The following is a 6,045-nucleotide window of genomic DNA, read 5'->3' on the forward strand; positions in this document are numbered from 1 at the left end:
TTGAATGTCCAAGTCGAGGAAATGCGCGGAGATGTTGCTTTTTTGTTCCAATTTAACGCTTAGCCCATACCCGTTGCTGTTCATTGCGTTAATAAACCTATTGATGTCCGGTTCTGCCTTCCATATGATAAGGATAACACAGACAATAAACAACAAGTTGCTGTCAAGTGCTGACATCTGTTGTCAATAAATTTTATAAAAGTTGATTTTTAACGGGGTAACTATGAATCGGTACCCTGGCCGATTCACTTAAGAATTAGGGTTACGACAGAACGGTATTCTGGCCGGGAAAGGGTTAAAGAATCTCACCACTTCAGTAATTGATTGACCAGCCTCCAATCTTCCAAGTTCTTCGTCTTCCTAAATCCTGTAAACATCATCTTTGGAACATGATTATGTATTTTTTGCAGCATAACAATTCTGTTTTCTGTTCTTTATTGTCTACAGTATCCTTTCAGCAAAAATAGTGCTCTGTGGGAAGACGTTGGTATTTCCAGTGTTCTTCATTTGTATATTTACATACATTATACATAATTTTAAGGGGGTAAATGTTAATTTTTATACTAAATTATACCTAAACAGTAATTTTCATTAAGCTTTCATTCTGTTAGGCTTTTATTTAGCTTTTGATGAACAGGATATATAAAAAATAATTTAATGGAGTACTTGAATTACTTTTAGTTAACTTTGTAAATTTCAATAATTTCCAATATCAGTAATAACAAATATTGATAACAGTATTAGCCAGTATTTATTTTTCTGACTTAATCATATTGATAATTGATTAAATATTATCATTCATTAATATCAAACACCACTAATATACCAGTATTTAGGTCAACAGTGTCATTTATCTCATAATACAAGTTAGGTGGGTGATTATGACAAGAAGAATATGTACATCAATGATTATTACAGGAAATATGGTATATTCATATTTTCTTTTGTAAATATTATTGCAAATAAAATATATTTGTGTAAAAACTATTTAAAAGATGTTTGAAATTTTAAATTGTTTTTTATATTGTTTTTATTCATTATTATGAAGACAAAACAATTTTGCAGAAATTTATTATTGGCTTCATGTAATTGGCTTCATAAATACAAGGTGTCCCAAAAAAGATGTACTCACTCTTTGATTGTCAAATATATAAATATTTTTATGTAAATAGACGTGTCTTGACAAACACACAGTCCTAAGAAGTTAAATCAATAAACAAATAAATAAATACATTAATTTAAAACCTATTACTAAATTAAAAAAACATATTATTAATCGTCTATCAAAGAGTGAGTACATCTTTTTGGGATACCCTGTGTAAAGTTTAAAATAGAATAATTATTTTATAAAATATATATTGACAATCAAAGAAAATAAATTTTATTGTTTAAATTGGAGTTTTATCTTTGTTATTTTATTTGTTTGTTATAATTATTATTTAATTTTGACTAACATTATTTCTAATCATAAAAAATTTTATATTAAACTAGCTGACCCGGCCACGCGTTGTTGTGGCTCAAAATGTATCTATTATAAATGTATAACACTTCCCCCGTGGGGGGAATTTCAAAAAATCCCTTCTTAGTGTACATTCTCTTGACGTAACCTATTAAAACGCAAAAAACCGCATGTAAAATAGTATAATAGAAGCCGAGTTCTTCACGGTAAGCCTTAATCCCGTCCATCTCCCCCCACTGGGGGGAATTTCGACATGTATATTATATAAAAACACGTGCGTATTCGAATGCAACATTGTGTCAAAATTTCAAAGGAATCGGTAGGAACAAACGAACGTTATATTTTATTTATATAGATAGATAGAAAATGATCTGCTTCAGTCCATTCTCACAGAAAAGCATAATGCCTCACAGAAAAACAAACTTAGGTCGTCGGAAGTTAGCGCCATCTGTTGGACATAAAAGCCTTAATCCATATATAAATATATTTTTGAAAGGGGGGAAATGGTGTAGGGGTATGAAAAATAGATAGTAGCCGATTCTCAGACCTACTAAATATGCATATAAAATTTGGTAAAAATCGGTAAAGCCGTTTCGGAGGAGTAAGGTAACTAACATTGTGACACGAGAATTTTATATATAAGATTTTATTAAAAAGGTTCATTTAAAAATAAATTTTAAACACAGCAACAATACTTTTATAACTGCATATTATTTTTATTTTTTAATAGTTATTTGGGAATTGACTTGTAACTGCTATAAGAATATTAATGTAAAGCTTCAAAAATTAGAATTAGATGATAATTTTTCTCTTGACTGATTCAATGCTCTTTGAGAATCTTGAGAGAATTCTTAATTTTCAGTATGAATTCTCTCAGGATACTAAAAAGATTACAAAATTATTGGTAATTAAGTGACATTTATTAAATTTAATAAAAAAATTTTATTAAATCTGATGATTGATTAAGCTCAATGTTTTGAATGACCATTTTATTTATTTATTTATTATACATGAACATAAGTAATGCTGTAAGGCAGATTACTACTTGGGGGTGGTAATCTTAAGTCTTACAGCATTTTAATTATTTTTAAACTAAAATCCTTTAATTTTTTCACATCAGTAAATTATGTATTCAGTTACTCTAAATGTCATTTCAGGTTAAAGCTGACAGGTTTTGCAAATATGCTAAATAACATTCATAAACAATAGCAGATTTGAACTACTGTATAAAATTTCAGGTTTAATTTACTTTGTTTTAAACAGTTTTACTATTATTTGTATTTATTTGGATTAGAAGATGAAATACAATACTAGCCATTGTGATAATTTAGTTGGACTAATTACTGCACCTTTACCAGTGAGTATTTTAGTAGAATGCTAACAATTTTGACCTGATTAACAGGTCATCCTCAAGCTTCAAAAGTCAAAAGTTGTGCTGGTGTTGGAAGGAAGGATAATGGAATAGATTCAGATAGAGCAAATGTGGAGAAAGTGCATTATGACAGTGGCAGTTAGTGGCGAAGTGAAATGCCAGATGAACAATGTGTTTCCTATGTCAATTCATTGATTTTAAACATGTTGTTCAACATGTTTCATATTCGAATTGTACTTGTCAAAAGCATGAGAAGATATTGCCAAGAGAAGGAGAGAATCCTTGTCTCTTCTCTTTATGCACTTGTTGGTAACAGACTGACTGTAAATTTTGCATGTCTCTACAATGATAGTGTGGGAGGGATGAGAGATTGTTCAAATGATTTTGGCCACCTGCCAGCCTATGTCTGTGTTGGGAAGTTGTGTGTAAGAAGACTCTCAATTTTAAAGTCATTTTTGCATTGGTCGGCCTCTGATTGAGGATCTTGAGGTGTAACCAATATATCCTGTGCTGATACCAGTCTCTTCATTTTTGGTTTGCATGATATACAGTTCCATTTCTCATCCATGAGATCATTACCATTCCATAGGAGGCAGTACATAGTCAGATTTATCAGTATGCTATGCATTTACTGTTATTTTTAGTGATTTGTCAAAGATTATAGGTTTTTGGAATACATGGGAATTGGAGAAGGAAGTAGGCTTGGATGGTTAATGCTCTTGATGAGACAGAGAATCTTATGCTTCTGAAGACCATTTCTTATCATTAGATGAATGATCTGTTAAGTTCAGTATGCTAGCCCATGACTTTGGAGCAATGAATATAGGCATTTTTGATTAATATGCAGTAAGCTGCAATTTTATAGATGAAAAGATTGACGGAAGAATTGGAGTTATAGAACAGATGAAATGTCAGCTTTAGATAGACTTTGGTATGGATTTGGCTTTCTATGAGTAAAAAATTGATGTCCAGAAAGTTAACCTTATCTGCACTTATCTGATCGATTTGTAGGGTTATAGAGTTACAAATTGCACTACAAACGTATTGTCCGGTGTCAGTAATATGTACACTGCATAAACATTTTTGGGCTCCCAAGTCCTGCATCAGGTGAATCATGGAACATTTTTTTAATGGAACACAATCATAGAAAGTAAAAATTTGAATGCCCATTAAAAAATGAACAAAATCCAATGTCAGTTAAAAATTGAACATGTTGGAGCATTTGCTTTTTAACAGTACAAAAACAGAATAAAAACATTTTTAAACATTAAATTTAAAACATTTGGAACATAAAGAACATTTTAAAAAATTTTTTGTAGATAGTAACATTAATAAAAATATTTTCTGTTTGCAGTTAATGGTATAATGATTTGTCTTTTTATTAATAAGATTTTATTGAATTTTTTATTTATTCTATCAAAATAAAATATTAAAAAATTTAATATTATTTTTATTTACAAAAAGTTGATATAAGTATTTTACTTATTTATATGTTTAATTACAATCTAAAAGCTAAATTTCATTAAAAAGCTTTTCTAATATACAGTGGAACCTGGTTAACTCGAATTGGTTGGAAAAAATTTGGACTTTCAGTTATGAAGATTTGGCTAAAAATCAAAATTTTGTGCATTGGTTTATTGGTAACCCATAATAAATTATCCATATAATATTTCTGTGGGTTTTATTATGTAGAATCATTGCATCAATGTAAACCTCTCAATGTTGTCCAGAAAAACCCTTAACCAAATGGTTAGATAAACAACTGAGAAATGCTTTCCCAAATGGTTGATCCATTCACTCCTAAGTGGTTTTGTAAGGATTTTTTTAAATTGTGATATATTGCACCTAGAATTGTTGTTGTTTATTTTTTATCACATACCACCTTTTATGATTGTTATATTTTTAAAATTTTGCCACAAAGGTTGAAATGTTTACATTGAATCAAACTATAATTGTTTTTTTTAAATTAATTGACCAAGAATCCATTTATTTATTATGACAGCTAGTCAGAGAAATCAATTGACAATAAAAAAAACAAAAATGTTCAGGAAAAAAAGCAGGTTTAAATGGCATTTATAGTATCTAGGTCAGACATGCTGTCTAGAAGTCATCACCCTGACCTGCAATCACATGACACAATGTTTATTTTTAGTCATATGTGGTTCCTGTGCTTTATAGAAAGTTTTTGATTAGTTCATTCTATAGATGAATATAAATTATTTTCTTTAAATTAAAATTCTGGAGAGTTTATGAAAATGCTGTATTAAAACCCTGTTTGAATTAAACAGTTCTACAAATTTGAGTTAGCCAGTTTGATTTATCAAGTAAATCCCTACACTAGATGATTAGGAAAAGAAAATGACTTCAAGTTATCCCAGTTTGAGTTAACCTGGTTCCACTGTACTGAATTTTTTGCAAACAATTGTGTGTATTTGAATATCATAATTGAATCTTCAATGAATATTAGAAATTTAACACTATAATTTCTAGTAACTACATGTTTAATTCTACTAATGTTAAGTGACAATTTAGCCATAACAAACAACCCTTGTAAGAACATAAAAAAATCATAAATAAAGAACTCTTCAATTTATTCACTTGGATTAATGTTTTCTAAACTCTTTTTAATTTTATCTTTAGATCTTTTCCATAAGTTTGGAGTTAAAATTAAAAGATCACAGTTCAAATGTTTCAAAGTATCAAAACATGAATGTTTTTGGTTAAAATGTAAACCAAAATGACACATTTAAACACATTTTCAGTTTAAATACAATTTATGATTATGCCTCTAAAATAGTTTCATTGTAAGGTTAGGTTTAAACATTTCATAATTTTAAAGGTTATCTTAAATATGATAAAGTTTATAAGAATATACTTGTTGTTTCCTATATTTCATATTTACATGAACTGCTGCAATGTAAAGTTCTTCTACTGTCATAAATGAGCATGTCCTTAAAGCAGGCATAATTAACTTACCCTCTGTCTGTTTAATATCAGCATCTTTATCTTATGCTTTTGTAAATTTTGTATTTTTAATTAAATCTTGCTGATATTTTTTAATTCTTGCCATAATCAAACTAAAACCAGAATTTAAGAAAATTAAGAATATAGATGTTGATATTTAATGGACAATAACAGATAAGCTGATTCTGCCTGCTTTTGATGCAGTCCCCCTTAGCATGATGATGAAATTTGTATTGCAACAACAGAAGTG

The 6,045-nt window shown here is 29.0% G+C and overlaps 1 protein-coding gene across 2 annotated transcripts in view; it reads left to right on the plus strand.

Annotated features, from left to right (window-relative positions):
- Positions 1-6,045, plus strand: part of Vsp37A (Vacuolar protein sorting 37A) — a 121,323-nt gene that overhangs the window by 51,872 nt on the left and 63,406 nt on the right. The gene's annotated exons all lie outside the window — the stretch shown is intronic.

This window comes from Centruroides vittatus, unplaced genomic scaffold (genome assembly GCF_030686945.1).
Source record: "Centruroides vittatus isolate TY-2023 unplaced genomic scaffold, ASM3068694v2 contig_8, whole genome shotgun sequence".
NCBI classification, from domain to species: domain Eukaryota; kingdom Metazoa; phylum Arthropoda; class Arachnida; order Scorpiones; family Buthidae; genus Centruroides; species Centruroides vittatus.